The 18,958-nt window shown below is 41.3% G+C and overlaps 1 protein-coding gene across 5 annotated transcripts in view; it reads left to right on the forward strand.

Moving 5' to 3' along the window:
• The window catches only part of DENND2B (DENN domain containing 2B), a 184,190-nt gene that overhangs the window by 2,249 nt on the left and 162,983 nt on the right, over positions 1-18,958 (forward strand). The window contains exon 1 of one of the 5 annotated variants that reach the window (XM_087745571.1): positions 4,635-4,750. The exons of 3 other annotated variants lie outside the window; for them this stretch is intronic. The gene's annotated coding sequence lies outside the window, so the exon portion shown is untranslated. Of the gene's footprint in view, positions 1-4,634; positions 4,751-18,958 lie in introns of those variants that run through there. One more of the 5 variants, XM_087745574.1, reaches the window with a different exon arrangement.

Below are 18,958 nucleotides of genomic sequence, written 5' to 3' on the forward strand. Positions count from 1 at the left end.
TGACTTTTAACATATACTGTAGCTCTTTAAGGAGCGTGTGACCCCTTATTATTGGTGACCCTGTAAACCATTGTGTAATCTGTTGACTGTAACGTACCATGCCAATTTATTCTTGGTTGGGAAGTCTTGCCAAGGACTTGATGGAATAGCATGATTTTATCCACTTTATTGTTTTCATTGTGTTTCATAAACATCTAAGACCCTCTGGGAAGAATCACTGGGGCGGCTGGGCCTCCTTTTTTTAATTGCTGGTTAAATAAATGTTGCCAGTTTAAAAAAAATAAAGTGGTATGCAGGATCTCAGAATGCCTGGAACTGCTAAGCACTCATGTTTAGGAAGCAGGACTATTTTTAGTGTAGGGGCATTTAAAGAAATGATACTAGCCCCTTGTGAAGAGGTCACTGTGAAGTGCGCTGAAGAGCCTACTTTTAACTGGAGAGCAAAACCAAGTTTCCCACAGTTGAGTAAAGCTAAAAAACCAGATTTGTACTTTTCCCACTTAACTGAAGAGGGAGAGAATGGACTATTTGTTAGTTTACGGTAGTGGGAGTGAGGAGGCCCAGATTCTTATCATACAAAAAAATATAAAATCCTGGTCTTGGTGAGACGCTTAGCTTTCTGATTCCCTCCAGTGACTGTCTGCAATGGAGATGTAGTACTGAAAGGCATTTAACAATTTCTGAGAAGGGCTGAGAACTGGCAGCTGAGAATACGATGTATCCCTTGGGATCTGTGGTCGTGGGAGGTCACAACTCTCTTGAATGGATCCCTGGCTGCCATCCTTATCTACAGCTAAAAGAACTGGGGTAAAACTTTAAAAAAAAAAAAAAAAAAAGTGTGGATGTTGAGAACTCAAGGCGATTTGGGATCCTAGATTAATTCTGAATATGGGACTGAAGTTGTTAAATAAATTACTTTGGATCCAGAGAAGAGTGTCCTCAACTCATCTGAGAAAGATGGGGGCAGACTTTTTAGAAGGGCCTGTAGCGATAGGACAAGGGGTAATGGTTTTAAACTAAAAGAGGGTAGATACAAGGAAGAATTTTTGTACGATGAGGGTGGTGAAACACTGGACCAGGTTGCCCAGAGAGGTTGTAGATGTTTCCACCCCTGGAAACAGTCAAGGCCAGGTTGGACGGGGCTCTGAGCAACCTGCTCTAGTTGAAGATGTCCTTGCTCATTGCAGGGGGGTTGGACTAGATGAACTTTAAAGGTCCCTTCCCACTCAAACTATTCTATGATTCTGTGATCTGCTTGGAAAATAGAAGTTCTTGATTTTGATGGCTTAAGAGAATGTGGTTTAGGTCAAAGTTACCACTGTGTGCTAGACCCATCATGTCATCTATGGGGTCTTGAGTGATCTAGATCTGGTTAATGTAACCCAGTCTCTTGCAGGGCAGAGGACCAAAGTCTGGACTGATCAGACTTTCAAAACGTACCAAGTGATAGCTCAGTCAAGTCGAGTTTCAGTGCAAACTTCATTGATATCTTGTTTAACATAAGTTCAGTTTAGATTACAAATTACTTTTCTCTCCCCCCCCTCCCCCCAATGCTGAATGCCATGTGTGTTAGTTTTGTCTCTACGCTGTAAAGCGTGTGCAACTGTTGCAGATTTTTTGGTCTGCAGTTGGGATTTAGTTGGCAGTGCAGAGAGAGGCAAGTTTGGGGAACTGAATCCAAATATTTACATTCTGAATTTGGCCTAGTCCTTGTGCTTGTAAACAGTCATAGTCATATTGAACTTTGGTGAGGTTATAAGTTGCTTTGCCAAGCCTTGGAGAGTCACACCCTACAAGACCTGAATTTCCCCCTTTTGGGAAGAGTTTTGGATATGTTTTTTGGGTATGTATACATCAGCTGAGAGTTAGTGCTCCTCACTCTTATGCCAAATCTGACTGCAAGATCTTTTCCTGTATCTTGCTTCTTTTTCATGTAGAAATGCCTTACGCTGGTGAGATGTGTCAAGTTAAATGGCATGGAAGAGAAGTCCTGCCCACCTGCGAGGTGCCGTGCAGACTCCGGAAATCCTGGTCTCCTGTGCTGCTCTAGAGGTCTGCCCTGGTAGAGAGGGGCTGCGGTGAAGATCTTCCTCCCTCTGTAGCTACCGCTTTCCCAGTCCTTGCTGTTTGGGTGTGCAGAAATAAAGTTCGAGGACTGATTTGAACAATGGGGATGTTTGCTCATGGAGAATCAGATTTAAGTCCCCTTTTCATTCATATAGGCTTTGATCAACTGTCAGATTTTGTTAGAAGCTTTTTATTCACTAGGGACTGAGCCTGAAAGGTTTTTTTTCTGCATTAGCAGTTGAACTTTCTGAAGTCCACCTTACCACAAACTGCAGAGATAGGGATCAGCTGGTACGCTAACACTTCATGGCCAAACCACCCTCTTGTTTGGGTATGCCTTTCTATTTGGGTCTTGTGCTGTTAACCAGAGTTTGAAATTAGATATGGTAGTTCAGTTGCAGAGAGCTTGAGACTATAGATAGAGGTGATTGAGTTGCAATGAGTTACAGTAAGAGTGCCTACTCATCAGTTGAGGTCTGTAACTTTGTATTCTTAGCCAACCTGGTTTGAAAGAAGACTGCATTAGCTTAATCCACAGTGAACATGTTTAAAGTAACCTAACTTTGTTCTCTGTCTGGAGTGTATACCCAGAGAGTTAGTACTGTTCCAGTAAATGAATTCTATAATTCATATAGCCAGTGCTTCTGATATGCTCCGCTGTAAGCTTCTGACCTTGGAGATGTGTTTGTTAGGTTGAGGAACATAGGAAAAGAGTAGGCATTAATTTTTAATGCCACCTTTCACAATTCTTTGAAGATATGCTTGTTTGAGCTGTATCTGTCTGCTGAAAACCTGTTGGCTGCTGCAGTGTAGCTGAGACTTCAGTGAATTTGTGCAAATGGAGAAGTCCTTAAGGACACACTGAAAGCACAGTGAGTTTTTGTCGGAAATGCACCCTGTGTGTGTTCGCACACACAGGAACGGGATGTTATTTCAGTTTATCTGTCTCCTAATTTGTCTTTAAAATGAAGATGTAAAAATACTTGATGTATGAACATTTAGTGTTAGCACTGGTGCCAACACAGGAAACCAGGTCTTTGAGTTGAAACATTTAACATTATTCCCCAACTCCCACGTTATTAAAAACACTTGTTGTGTAAAGTTTTAATACTATTATTCATTTCATCATTTTGATGGGGTCATCACACTGAATTAATGGTTTGCATTTTTTCCCCTTAAGAAAAAGATTAGTCGTCTTCATGGGACATCCAGTCACAGGGGACAGATGCTAGCCAGCTAGCATTGTGCAAAGTGCTCTGCTTGGCCTGCTGTTCCAAGTATTAGGGCAGAGACCAAAGTACTTTAGGAGAGCTGCCCCGGAAGATCTCGCAACCCTTCTTCAGTGAGGAGCAGATGTTCCAGACGCGGACTCTCTTCATTGTTCTGAGAAGTCCTTCAAGTCAGGAGATGGATCTGTCTCTTGACATTTTTGCTTTCAACATTGTTATGTCTTTGAGGGAGTGCAAATACTTTTTGCAAGACAGGGTGGAATGAATGAGGAGCTCTAATGATTTTGATCCTTTGTCCTGGTGGAAACTCTTATCACTCAAGGTCACTGGAAAGCAAAATGTATTTGGCCTGAAATCATGTTTCTTTCTGTGTGAGCACAGTGTGCTAAAGCAAAATGGGGCATATTGACTTGCGGTGTGTGAAAGTGCTTCTCATTTGTGCTACAGGATTGTAATGATTGGAGTTTCCAGTGTGCCTTGTCTCTTAATCCTGGCTCTAGGCTCACAAGATCCGTTAGCCAGTGTTGTTCAAATGAGCTTCATTAACCGGGAATATTGTTTTGAAGATATGGCAGATCAGCAAAGTGCAAAAGCTTACCAAATCTCCTGTGTGATGGCAAGCTCTGATTATTTCCACTGTTAAGTTGCAAATTGGGCAGCAGTTCCATACCACAGCTTGTGTTTTACTGCCTGCTATATCCCTGCTATGTTGTTAACTTTAGTCTTTGAGCAGAACATCCCCCTTGCCACTCAAACTGTGTAAGAAATGGCTGACTTCAAAGAGAGGCGAGATCAGAGTAGGAAAGAAGAGGCCTAAAATAATCTGAACCTCCCTATAGGCCTTTTGCAAATATTACTTAACAATCTCCAAAATTGTTAAAACAGCATTCAGTACTCGTCAATACAATTCATGCACCTTTAGGTTTGTATGCGTATTTCCCTGTTAGTATTTTATGGATGCATCCATCACCATTTCCCCTGTGGAAATGAGTAAATATCCTGAATTATTTAATTGTAAAGTTTAAAAAACTCTTCCATGCAAGGAAAGCCAAGGACAAGCACCAGGAGCTCACGCTGTCTCCCACTCAGCACCTGCCTTGTCTGAAAGCCCATGTGACACTCATGGGTACTCCTGAGCTTTAATGGCACAACCTTGATTGTCTGGTTTTGGTATTAACAGACCTCAGGATATCTTCTAAGCCTCCCTCCCCGCTTTCACAGGTGTTGTGCTTAAGCTCTGCCCTCCCCAGTGCCAGGGATTGGTGCTGAGGGGTTTCTTGTTGATTGGCTCAGTGCTTTATTATCCTCTGAACCAACACCTTGAGTGGGACTCTCTGAGGCTTTTGTTGCAGCCAGCAGAGGAACTGGTCTTTCTCTGCAGAGATGTTGTCAGGCCTGGGAAGTGAAGGGGGATATTGCCAGGTGGCACAGCTACCTTCTCATGCAGTGCTGAGGTGAGTTGAGGATAATCTTCATTGGCCTGCTTTGCTTTTTCTGTGGCTACATAATTTGGACAACACAGGTAACTCCCTAGAAAAAATAAATTCAAGAGAGGCAAGGGCCTTCATACTCCTGCCATTTTGCATGTAAGTAAAGCTTTATCTAAACCCCTGTGCTTTGAGGAGACTTGCCTGTTGGCTCCCAGGAAAACATTTGTCATTCTTTTCTCTTTGGCTTTTCTTAGTGTGTTTCTTTTCTTCTTTCTCCTTTTAGCCTTTGAGCCTCTCTCTTGAACCACTCCAAACCCAGCAGCTGGGCTTTAGTAAACTGTATGTGTCATACCCTCTAGTTGTGCTGCTGCTGTGTCCAGGCTGTATATGGATGTGAGATCTAGATTTTGTGGGTACCACTTCACCTGTGGCTTGGGGTTCATTAGACCCTACAAAGGGGATAAAAGGTGACAGAGAGATTCTTCATTCGCCTGTGAACATCGGGGCTTCTTGTCTGTCATAGACATTCCCTGATAGCAGCTGCTTGAGCTGTAAGAAGTCATCTGGTGACATGTTCCTCTGCTTGGCCATTTTTTCTGATGTTCAAGTTTTTATTTAGTGGAACACCGAGGGAGATGTCAGATTGTACTTTGCACCCTAAAACCAGCATCACATAAGATTTGATTGAGCTTCAGCTTTAATTCTGGCTTTGTTTGCTGTTCAGTTCTCTCCCTGCAAGACAGTTAGCTCCGAGTTGGAGAAACTAACAAAGAAGTTGATGAATGTGCAGCTAAGATGATGTCTTCCAAGTGAAACAATAAGAGAGCCATGAAGTTTTCGGTGGCAAGCACATGCTTCAGAGAGAAAATAACAGTGGAGGGTAAAAAGTTATGAGAAAAATACATTGTTTATTTATCCATCCACCTCCATGAGATTGTGCCTGGCGGGGGGACACTCCAGGATATATGGCTGAAGGGAAATGATTGTCTTATCTTTTCAATTGGGTGGATCGTTGTATACTGTGATATTTCTGGCAACAGAAAAACCAAAGAGGTTAATACCTAGCATAAAAGCACAGCCTGTAAGAAAGGAGAATTTACTTTCTGCACTGGGTGAAACCAACTTCTCTTTTTGAAGATTAATGGTTCAATTCATTCTCATTATTTTTAGCAGAGAGCATAATTATGCATGGAGAGTATGAGATGAACCAGACTGTAGTTTTTGGCATACTAGTGTTGACCCAGAACTACTGTGGATAGACTGATGTGATAGAAGAAAGAATCCGGCCTGTTCTTAAGTTTGGAGAGATAGTAGAGCTTTTTGCCCTGTAGAAGTGTATCTGAGCTACTGGGCTGAAGGTATGCTCTGGAAGCAGAATAATTAAATTCAGTGGCATATTCATGTGAAAAATTAAAATAGGTAATGAATTTTGCCCTAGGAACATGCATATTCATGAGCCCATGGATAACGGATAAACCAGCAGAAATCCAGCTCTGGATAGCTTAGTGCTTTGTCTTGGACCAAAACTTCCTTTTCCCTTTCCCATATGCTTTCGAGCAGAACAGGCTGGCAACCACATATGCTTGTCCAGCCCAGACAAACATGTAGTCAGAAGGTTAGCTGGGGCGGAGACCACACAAAGCAGCGTGATTGGACCAGGTGAATTATCCCAGCATACAGGCAGTGTCTACTCAACTCTCCCTCACCTGGCACTTTATTTCTGGCTGTGACTTTTCAAATTGTTTCTGAGTCCAGCTCTTTTTTCCCCTTCCCCTCTTAGTTAGGTAAAGAATAGAATAAAAGGCAAGTACATGTCAGCTGTTTTGAAAACAAGTATTTCATGGAGGCTTAGCATGACCCTAAATATTGGATAGTCAGTGAGAGACTTTTTGATACAAGACTCATTGACATAAATGAGATTTTTTTTTTTTTTTTTTTTTTTCCTCAATACACAACAAAGGGACTTACCTCGTAACTTCTAAAACTGGGATGCAAGAATCCTACACCTGGGGCTTATGGAGATATGTTACTTTCATCTCTAGGCTTTATCATGCAGATTTTAAAAATCTGAAGGATGAGGGCTTCTGAAGCAAATTAGGATTAGTGGTCTCTGGAGTAGGGCAAATGACAAAACAGGAGCTGAATTCAGACAATGGCAGAAAGATGATGAGATTTGCAGCAGTGTAGCATCTTTCGTTTGTAAATCCAAAAGCACTTAAAATGTGAATGAATGAAAGACTGCATATAACTTTGGTAGATGAGGGAGGCATCAATACAGATGAGAAGATTCAGTAATTCTGGGATCAGATAAAACCTTTTCTCTCCATTTTCAGTTTAAGTCTTAGGAAAATCAGAAATATATTTTGGGGCAAAATATTTTCTTCCATCTTGAACTGTAAATAAATACCCAGAGTAGTGCTTTTGAGACGATGACACTGCTGCTGGCCTTCAGTGCTTCAGAAGGCTTTTTTTTCAACTAGAAGGTGACTTCCAGTGAAGTTACTTAATTCCAAAATTTGTATGATTAGGTGGTGAGACTAGCAGGATAGTTTAGGCTTTTAATATCATGTTTCTTAACTACTTAATCTCAAATATTTGTTAATGGACTAATGTATATATAGAGATATGATGTTAATGCATTTTTTTTTTTCTTGAAAAGCATGAGTTCTGTATCTACTTATGTTTTGTTTTTGAGACTTAGTCATAGCCATTATTTCTGGTTACAAAGTGGCAGTTCTCTGTATCTACTGTCCTGTGTGTACCTCCCCCCCCTTGTTACAAATCTGTGCCAAGAGACAAAGATACGTTCTTGTACATCAATGTGCAGCCCAGTTTTAAATCTTACGTAGAGTATATTTATCATAACTATTCAAAAGATCATAATTTATCCTTATAATTTCACAAATATCCCAATCAGCATTTGTGGTGGGTTTGGCTGGGATAGAGTTAATTTTCTTCACAGTAGCTAGTATGGGGCTATGTTTTGGATTTGGGCTGAATACAGGGATGTTTTCATGATTGCTGAGCAGTGCTTGCACAGAGTAAAGGCCTTTTCTGCTTCTCACACCACCCTGCCAGCAAGCAGGCTGGGGGTGCCCAAGAAGCTGGGAAGGGACACGGCTGGGACAGCTGACCCCAACTGACCAAAGGGCTATTCCATACCATATGATGTCATGCTCAGCATATAAAGCTGAAGGAAGGGGGGACGTTCAGAGTGATGGCGTTTGTCTTCCCAAGTAACCATTACGCATGATGAAGCCCTGCTTTCCTGGAGATGGCTGAACACCTGCCTGCCGATGGGAAGTAGTGAATGAATTCCTTGTTTTGCTTTGCTTGTGCACGCAGCTTTTGCTTTACCTATTAGACTGTCTTTATCTCAACCCATGAGTTTTCTCGCTTTTACTCTTCCGATTCTCTCCCCAATCCCACTAGTGGGGGGAGTGAGCGAGCGGCTGTGTGGTGCTTAGTTGCCGGCTGGGGTTAAACCATGACGGTATGCTGATTAAATTAGCTGTAAACCCCTTTTTATTGATGTAAACAGAGGTTAGCTTTGATACACAAGTTAGCACAACAGATGTTTCAGTTATCCCTAAACTTCATTTTGACCAGGGAGCGGAGGAGACAAAGACCCTTTCTGCCTTTGTGGTTTCCTATCTTTATTTATGGGTTCTCAGCTCTCTACAAAGCCTTAAGCAGGCTAGATTCAAATAGAATAAAACATTCCCTGGGTTTTTGTACAACCCTGCTGAGACTTTCTAAGTCATTTATGAGAGTTAGATGCTCATTTTCCATTAAAGTCAGTTTGAACCAGATACAAAAATCCTCAGTGTGGCTTTGGCCTAATTGCTTAACAATAAAACATCCACATGCTCTTCTTAGAGGGAACTCAGGATCTTCGCGTTAGGAATGTGATCAAGTATTGCAAGCAAAAGTCAGCAACTTACTGTTTCAATGCTTTCCTTGTATTAAAGATACTTACACGTGTCTGTATATATCTTTACTGAAGCAGAAAAGTACCTCTTTCTTAAAGCAGATATTTTGGGGTAAAATTGTTTTACTTTTGTTCTCAAGCTCAGAAGAAAACAGCTTTGCTCTGTAATGTCAGTATTTTGGTACTCTTATCCCTTCGATTTTTATCCACTCTGGGAATAATCACCCATAAAGAAGAGCGTGTTCATCTTTCTCCAAAAGAGAATGATTTCTTTTTCAGAAGCAACTATTATTAAGTACAATATCTGTAGAAAGATGTAAATCCAGGTAAAGACATACTAGCTTGCAAATCTCTTGTCCTCTTCCCTGCTTCGTTGTTCACTCGCTCAGAGATCCTGTAAGTCATTCCATTACCTGCAGCTTCAGTTTCTCTGCGCATCTGTAAAGGGATAACTGATATCTCTCCACATGTTGCTGAGATCTGCACATTAAAGAAGCAAAAGTTACTAGATGTTTGTATTAAACTATTTGTTATGACATGTACCTTTGCAGTTTGTTGCATTTCTTTCCTAACCTGGAAAAGATGTGATGGGCTGAAACTGCACTCTGAAGGCTGACGGCAGTTTTACTGTAAAGTTTGAGGCTGAAAAGTGCACGTGACTCGGGGAGCTCTGAACTTAGGAAGGCAGTACCTCGTGTTTGTTCTGCACTGACACCTCTAGCCAAGCAAAGAAAAGGTGTTGACATTGGAAGGAGCTGCAGCTATTCTCCTTCGCCAAATATGAGCTGAAGCCCTGAAGGGAAGGAATAGCAACGATGTATAACCCAGCAAAGAGTAAAGACTACTCCCTTGAAGTAGACCCTCTGAGACACCTGAAAATTCACTGACTGCCAGCTGGGCACTCTTGTTAGAGGCTCAAAGCATATAGGTTTTATAGGCCTATTAAAGCAGGACTGTGCAAGGGCACTGTTATGTTATTTTTTGTGATGCAGCAGAAGTTCTGACTTTCCTTTTTCTCATCACATTTCCCATTGTCCAGTAATTGTAACATCTAGCAGGTTATGCTTTCATTTAAACAAAATAGTACAAATATGTTTACAGTTAAACATGCTACATAAATACCTTATTTTATTGCTTCATTAAATGTGTAACAAAACTGTTTGGCAGCCACCTAACAAGAAATGGTGTATAGGTCTCTCTTGCACATTTACTGGGCTCTAAAGTTTTCAGGTTAAATGGGGTTTTAGATAACACTTTCTCTGAAAAACCTTTCAAATAACTTAATTTCTTTTGCAGTCTATTGGATTCTGTAGGAACTCTGTTAGTTTTTTATGTATGCTGCCTTGAATTGCTAGCGCGACTTCAGTCTTGCTGCAACTTTTCCAAAATACATTTTTGTACAGTGTAAGTGGATTGCACTTCGTTCAATTTTTTTTAGCTATGTGGATAAAATACAGAAAGAGGAGAATAAGCAGGTAACAGGAGCCTTATTTACATCCTCAACTGTGCTTTGGTTCCCACAATGTCTTCTTACTCATGCTCAGTACCACAGCTGTAAGTTTTTCTCCTGTCCTCTCTGTTGTGTAAGGGATGCAGGCTGGCTAAGTGAGCTGCTCTCTTTTCCTTCCCCAGTAATTTTTCTTGTTCTTTTCTACACTCATGTACACATTACCACAGAGCTTGGATCATGAGCTGAGTTGGCTGATCTTTCATGACAGCACTTCATGTTTACCAAAAGTTTCTTTCAGTACCATACTAGATTTGTTGCTACTCTGGAAACTCCTTTCCTTGTAAGCTGATGGTGGGAGACAGTTTAGACAAAAGGCCAGGCTGGGTGGCAATTTCTGACTTAGATGGGGAAAGAAGGAACACTAAAGGGACAAAAAGTGGTTTCAACTTGTGTATCATCAGACCGAATAGAGATGATTTTAGTATACTTGCCGATTGTTTTCCTCAGAGCTGTTCTCTGGCCTGAGGGAATCACTTCTGAAAAGTCTCCTTGGTTTAGGCAGTTTGTGACCTGCCCCCTGGCCCCACAGCTGCTCCATCCTCAGGTGGTTTGGGCATGTCTTTACACCAGGCCAAATGCCAATTGCATATTTGGGACTGAAACCCCATCTGTTTTTTTTTTTTTGTGAGACAGAAAAAAAATCCTGAAAATGTCTCTGCCTTTTATATTTTGCAAAGGATGTTGTTCAAAATAGGGGAAATAGAAGTTTAAACTTTGAACTATATGAATACTTGAGTTATCTCAGCAAAGTGCAAGTGCGTTAAAGTGCATACAAAGAGCATGATACTGTGTTTCTTACAAGAGGATAGTGAAGTAATGGAAAAAACCTCCCGACAAGGTGAAAATGACATTAGATCTTTCCAGTGGTTTTGTTTCCCATTTGGAAACCTGATCCATTGATTATTTTCTGTACTATGCTTAGTAGCAAGAGCAAGTGAATTGAAAAGCAGGAACAAACATACATTTTTCCATGGCTGATACTTACCAAGATCAGGGTTATGTATCCTTCTCTAAGGCTGAGTGATACCCCGTTGTTGTCCACCTGGGAGCGCAGTTGTAAGAAAACCAGCGCCTTTAATACATTGGTTTTCTGCTCCATTTGTCTAGAAGGCAACTGGGGGATTGCTGCACTGTGAGGAGCATGCTGCTGGTTGGAATTTGCGATGGTCACCTACAGTGCTCTTCCTTACTGTCAGGCTGAATCTCAGTCTTTTCTGCAATGATGCTTGAAAGACTGATTAAGAAAAATAGTCTGCATCCCGCTCCCCTGCTACTCAGAGTATTTATTACTCTACTGACTGTAAAAGGGTGAAAAAAATGCCAGTATGATAGTGTTTTACCCTTACTTAAAGAAGAATGTAAATTTTTCAGCAGGATTGGAAGCAGTGTGGAATCTGCCTTAGAATTAGGACTAGTGGGTTTGGCAAAGCAAAGCGTGTGATGCGAAACTAGTTTTTGCAAGGTCCTCTAAGACTTTCTGGCTAAACAGTTTCTCATGAGCTAAACAGTACTGGGAAAGGCTCGCCATGTGGGTAGGAGACCTCCCAAGAGCACGTTTGGTTCTGTGAGTCAGCGTATGGCATCTGTCCCCTGAACAGAGAAGACATGTATCAGTGGTCGGGCAAGGAGCTGAGGGCACAGCCCTGTTGGAGACTTTTTCAAATGAGATGTGGATCAGGTGCTAGAATTGAAGTGACTTAATGCTTGTGCCTGTCTGCCTGAGAAGTTATTACATCTCTTAGATTTAAACAATTGTTCTAGGCACTCTGAGCCCACAAGAACGTAATAATGATTGCCCTGCAACATTAAAGTGTCATCTAAAGATAACACAAGCTCAGCCCACCAACACTATTAAACAATCATAAACAGTACAGATTAAGTTAGCCAGTAAATCAAACCAGGAAAAAACCTCCTTTCTACCCCTACCAACCCCTACAGAGACTTGTTGCTTTTGACTCCTCCTTGGAAGATTACCAAATTTGGAAACATGGGATATTTCTGACCAATTTGGCATCAAGCACGGGGTGCTATTTAAATTCTGGTTTGGTTAACTGCACTTTTGCTTTCACAAACTTCCCCCCTTGCTCTAAATGGATACAATAATATTTTCTCCTTCGTGCCCTCTATACTTCTGTGGCTTTGTACTGTTAAATGAGTATTATGCTTCGCTCCAGAGACTGCTGTATTTCAGCAGTAGATGAAGCAATTTGTGTGAGTGCCCACTTTTCACTATTTATTTTTCAAAGGTGTTGCAAGGTTATTAATTGTTAAATGCTTTGAAGTTCTTCCTTGAGGAATATCATATGACTTGGAGCAGCGTTTGAGTCAACGAAGGCACAAAGATGTTTCTTGTATGTGTCAGGTCATGTTTGTGGAAATGATAACACCAATCTCCAATACAGTGCTTTTCATTGCAGTTTTCCAATGTGCTTTGCAAAGCTGATCGGAGCCATTACTAGAGCTTATTGAAAGTTTTTGATTAAATGAAGCATGATTAAAGTAAGCTATTTTGATGGTGCTGAGCACTTTGTGAAATTAAGTTGATGCTAGGAGAGCTTCCTAAGGAGCCAGAGTGGGCTAGAGGCCTAATTGAAACAGAAACAAACCCAGCAACTGCTTTTTTTGGGAAAATGGATGTATCAGCATAACTGTCTTATTGTGCAACACAAGATTTTTTGGTTTCATTCAAACATTAAATAAAAGCAAAGAATGAAATTGTCAATGTTGTAATGTCCTTGAATGACTTTAGCCAGTATCTCCATTTTGTAGATTAAGAAATCAAAGTGGAGGGAAATAAAATTTCTTGCATGACTGTATCAGTATCTCTAACAATGTTCCTGTTATGACACTACAGAATAGATGGCAGGGAAATACTAAGATATACCTGTGGCAGGATGGATTTCATGTTGAAGTTTTTGAAAGTAACTGATCCAGCCAAGTAATGCTGTGCTGCCCCACTCTGTCTTCTTTTAGGCCATTCTAAGAGGCAACGCTTTCTCTGCATTGCTTTGCTGTTTATGAAGTGAAAACAAGGTACTGCTTTCAAGTCAGAAAAGGCCTTCCTCTAACAAACGGCAGGGATTCAATGCCCCATTTATTGTCTTGACATTTTGGTTTAGTGTTCCAGTTTGCAGAGTGGTCTCCAGAGGCTTCTAATGTATGCATGAATAACAGAGAAACACACTCCTATTTCCTTTTGGGAACATTGGGGATTTTAGCTTGGAGACAGGCCTGGCTGGCTATCTAGACCCCTCTCTCTCATTCTTATTGGCATTGGCAGGAATCTGGGTGGCATAGCACCCTTCTGCCTCATCTACTTTTCCTTGCATTTTGTCTCTATACCTACTTTCATTGTCCATGCCGTGCTGTTCGCTAACAAGTCCATGGCCTCCTCGGATGTCTTTTCCATTGGCTGACTTTTATTACCTTTATTCATATTCCAGTGCTGTCTACAAGGACCAGTTAGTGATTGAAGCCAGATTTCTTGGTCTTTCTGCATGCGTAAACTGTGCGTGTGTAAGCAATAACAAAGGTTCCTTTTTGAGTGGAAAAAGGCAGATACAAGAAGTGGACAGGAGGAAGAGAAATACATGTTAACCTTCATCCATTTATTGGTAGTATACTAAAAAGCTGTCAAATATGTCACCCTCTAATACTTCTCAAAGGATGTGGGGTGACGGGGCTCTAAGCAAGTTTATGCAGTGTTGGTCTTGAAAAATTATGTATGGGAATCTTCATTGCATATGGGAGAGAAGTTATGTTTATATCCCAGAATATAAATTAGATGCTAACTTGAATAGCTTTGTAGCGTGGAATGTCTCTCTTTCCTTCATAGCTTTACATAGTTCAGTGCTTCCCCCCTTCATGTCCTCATGCACAAAGAATGCAGACGAATAGCTGAAAAAGGTTTGTCTCTAGTGCTGTTAGGTCATTAAGGTTCTTGGCCAAAAATATATCCCTGACCTCCCTGGTCAGAGGAAACTGCATCAACAGCAATAGTTTTAAGGAGATTATAGCTAGTGTGTCTCAGCTGTTGTGTATGAGGCCTAAGGGGACAGAGCAAAACCTGCTGTAACTCTTGTTCTCATCCTTAAGCATGTGTCCAGTGAAAACCTTTATGCTTCATTTCATGCAAGGATAATGCCTGCAGAAGATAGAGAGGCATTCTTCCTGTGTCTGTGTTTTTGGAAAACTTCAGGACGCTGCCCATCAAAATTGCGAGAATGGAGAGTCTGTTGGACTCTCCAGCTGAAGAAATTCAGCTCTTTATCAAAGAGCTGGGCATCAGTTATGAAAGTGCGTAATTGACGCTGAGCTGATTGTACCACAAGTTTTTGCCTTTCAAATTTCAAGGCAAACTACTTGAACAAATTCATGCATGCAGACATGAAGCTTTTTCATTTTTTTTATATCGGGGCGCAATCAGCACAGCTTTTTGCTATGTGGCTAACAACTCCAGCAAATTTTCTCTGAACTGGAACCGCCCTGTGGCCTTGCAACACAAATGAACCTTTGACAGGTGCGACTGGAGAGAGCTCGTTTATGACAGACACTGGAAACATTGTCAAGCTGGCATCAGGGGAGCACCTGAAAAGCTAATACCTGATCAAGGAGTGGCATTAAGAGTCAACCTCCAGGATCTTGAGTTCCGGCCAGCACATTGGAATTCTGCAGGAAGCAATAGAAAAGTCTTGTGGAATATTCTGTATTCTGCCTGTATTACAGCAGGCTGGTTTTGTATTTCTGAATATAACCAAATACCCTAAATCACGTAAGTTGTTTGCGAAGAGGTTGATAAGAAAACAGTGGTGGCATATGCCTTATCTCTCAGTCTTCCTCATAGTGGATGCTCCTGGTCCTTCACCGTTCTCACTGATCTTTTGGAGTTGGCTCTGCATTTATAGCTCACTGGGGTCTGTGCCCAAGTCATGTTTTAACCTTTGGGACCCAAAGCTTCTAATGTTGGATTTGATGGCAAGAGGGCTCTAGGGGAACATCTTTTGGGTTCTCAAAAATTCTTCTGTTTTTCTGTTTTCTTGTTTGTGGCACTCCCCTTTGTATACAGACCTCTTCCAAACTGCTCCAGTTTGACACACCCCACACTGCCCCCCCCCCCCCCCCTTGTGTTTTCTGTCCTCTTTCTTTTTGCCTTTGGCTTAACACTCCTCTGAAGAATATTTTTATTCTGTCTCCACATCCTCCCATTTCAGTTGCCTCATGCACCTGCCCTAGTTTATCTTGTGTTATTTGTACTGTGAGTTGTTGGATTTATTTTTTAAAAAAAAAAAAAATCAAGGAAGTACTTGAATCTTATTGCTATGTTAGAAAAGCTCACAGTAAAGCACTTGATCCTGTTACCATATGGAAGGTGGAATACACTGACTATGTATAAACTGAGCCCTCAGTAGAGATTCCTCTGACGATGGGAATCCTTATCCATTGTCTCTCTGAGGAACCTGAGAAGAGTAATTGAAGAACATGTATCTTAAATCCAAATCAATGTGCAACTCGCATCTGTTATTTGACAGTATAGTGCTTCACCCTTTCTGATAAAAAAAGCCATATACGGGGAGTTGACATAATCTTCCTCAAATGGTTTATACTTGATTAGTTTCAGATAAACTTTACTTTTTTGCACTTCTTGTTGTTCCTTGTCCCAGCCTTTCCTGTGTTGTGAACCTTGTGGGAAGGTTCGAACCCGTGATAGGGCCGGGCTAATTTCACCACATCCAGAACGCAATGATTTAAATGTCTGGATACAGTTCCAAATGGCCTATGTTCCCATAAGGCTTGTGCTCATTGATGAGCATTGTTTTATGTATTTTCTTTATTATGTTAAAGACCTTTTGAATGTGGTCAACACTATGTACAAGTATCTGCGGAGCTGAGTATCCTTTGGGGAAACTGAATTTCAGTTCTTTGAGCAAGCATGTAGTGTTGAAATGGAGCAATGCAGACAGATGTTAGAGCCCCAAAGGTGTCTTCATGGAGAGAACATACAGGATCTCTTGTCTTCTTCCACGTTTCCCTCTTGGACACCTGGGCCACCTGTGGGACTCCCAGGGCACCCATGCCAGCCCACTTTTGCCCTTTATTATTATCTCTCATATTGTCTTCACACAGAACATGAGTGTGTCTTTTGTAGGCATGTGGACCAGAATGACCACCAAAGGCCTGAGAGGTCAGTGTTGGTGAGCAAAGCCCCCTCTTTACCTTTGGGGGGGGAAAACCCGCACAACCTACCCCCCAAAAACAAATCCCCCAAAACCAGAATATGTAGGTGGTGACACTGCAAGAGCTTTTACATGGCTGTTTACAGAGACAACAGTTTGGGGGTGGGGAATCAACGGTATACTTTACTGTGTACACTTTAGCGAGTAGATAAAAATTGTCCAGATTTACCAAGGAACAGTAAAACTCCCTGGCGTCTCATGAAACCATTGTGTGTAATGACATGTAATACCTGAACACAGTGTTTGAGCTGAGGTCTGTTGAAATAGGGGACTGTCATTCTAATGGTTTGAGTAAGTAGACTTTGGGTAAAGCTCTTGGGAAACAGCAATGTTGCCTGAGACTTGGAGTATAGTTTGTTTTCTTTTAATGAACAAGGCTTTCTCCATGGCTTTTCTTTTTGAAAAGCAGTGTTTGCTATGCAGGATATGAATCACTGCAAATTGACCGGTTCATTGATTTTAAAGGTGTTGCCTCTTTACTTGACTAAGCAACTAAAACTTTGCTACTAGCCAGGTGGTGGCTGAGATTGTTATGGGCCTAACATTTAATGAGAGAAATGCATTTATTTTTTTTTTAGCAGAGGGATATTCTAATTAAAAGGTAGATTTTGGATTCTGTGTGTGCACGCTACTGCCAAGCACAGGAAAAGTAGTGAGGTTAGCACTCGTGTACTTTGCTAAGAGGCGTGGACTTCACTGACTTTTGGGGATAACCCTATCTGAATTGGAAAAGAGGAAGGAAGATTCACTTTGAGATAACTTTTTTTTCTTCTTGAAATATAACCTGAATCATTGTGTCAAATGAAATGTATTTTTTAAATTTTGAAATTAAAGTCCAACTAAACTTCAAAGTACAATTTTTGTTTTGAAATGAAATCTCAATACACTTCATTTTAGAAAACGTTGCAGAAAAACATGTCCTTAATTATTTACAGGCAAAATATTTCAGTGTGGATTTCATACCACCAAATCTTACTTTTTGATGAACAAAATGTTTAAAGCAATTCAACTTGCTTGAATATTCTTGTCCATTTTAAGTCATGGAAACATCCAGATCATTTAGTCCGAATCTCCAATAGATCCTTGTGGTGTAGTGATTTTTAAGGCAATATCTGCTTTCTGAAAATTGAAACAAACAAACAAACAATGCCAGTAGGTTATTTAGACAGTAGAGTGCTGTGTGTAAAATAGTACCTCTCCCAAAACAAAGTGATCTATATCCAGAAACAGTATCTTGGTTTTCTGGTGGCATATAGTACAGGAAGCCACTGCGTAGGTGCCTATACAGTTGATACCATTTTGAAAAAAAAAAACAAAAAACAACAAACCCAAAACAAAAAAAAACAAACAAAAAAACCCCAAACAGATTTGAAACTCGCATATGTAATTTCTCTGTTGACCATATACCCCATTTCTGGCTTGTGTTAGTTTTGCACATCACTGTGTCACTCTGCAGAACCCGCAAGAACTTTTGAAAGTTCATACAGTGCACCTGATTATTGGTGTCTACCTTTAGCAGAAATCAGCTCTCTGGATTTCTTTGCCTTTACCTATGAACAGAAAAGAAAGAAAAATATTTTTTTTTTTCTCCTTTGTTTGAAAGGATGGTGTGTAAAGAGGAGGGGAGAGTCTTCAAGACCAAAAATAAAAACAGCCCCAAAACTGGACTCCAGTTTTCTGCCAGTGCCTCCAGCCTGTGCTCCCAACACAGAGTAACGCGAGGCCGCAGCGCTCACAAGGGTTGCTGTGTACCCCGAGGAGAGCGCTCTGTTGTAGTTCTAGTTTTGCTGTGGGGCTGCAAAGAAGCTCCCTGCCATGTTGCGTTTAGTGAAAATGGCAGAAGCTTTTGGTAACTTGTTTACCCAGGGGTAGCAAACTTAAGTTTTTGTTTTTACCCTCAGGTTAACTATGAAAATCTGCATAGCTGAGAATCTTGCTAAGTGTGAATAATTGGATTTACCCATCAGCCCTTTCTGCGAGCAGGAAATTGTATGTTTCTGTGATGCAGTATTTCTGTTCAAAGGAAAGATGCTAGCTTGCAAAAGTGCCTTTTCTGTTCACTTACATTGGTAAGCAAGGATATTTTCAACTCTGCCTGAACCAGGTTGGTATCTTATCCTGGAATTAATCACCAGGAAAACCAGTGACCTAGTTCCCCAAAGCTGCTCTGATACCAGCATAGGTACTGCTTCTTAAGCTCCTCCATGGGTCAAAAGCAAGATGCTGAATGCCTCTGGAAAAGATGTTCTGATACTTCCCCTTCCTCCAAAATTCACCTTTAATGCCAGCCCCTTGGCTATCCTGTGATACTTATCCTAATCGTGCTTCAGTGTCCGTCAAGCCAGGGAGGATGACCAACAAATGGAAACCGAGTGTGGTGTGTATGGTACTCTCCGGGAGGAGAGAATAAGGGCTGTCCCATGAGGGAGGGTAAGCCAGGAGCCGAGGGTGACTGCAGCACAGGCAGGACGGTGCCCTTGCTGACCACAGCACGGTCCCACAGTGCCTGAGCGGGGCCGGGCTGGTGACAGTGACAGGTTTCACTGGCAGTCCAGTGA

The sequence above is a fragment of the Nipponia nippon genome, unplaced genomic scaffold, assembly GCF_047370975.1.
Source record: "Nipponia nippon isolate SJK-2023a ecotype South Korea unplaced genomic scaffold, ASM4737097v1 scaffold_10, whole genome shotgun sequence".
Taxonomy (NCBI): Eukaryota; Metazoa; Chordata; class Aves; order Pelecaniformes; family Threskiornithidae; genus Nipponia; species Nipponia nippon.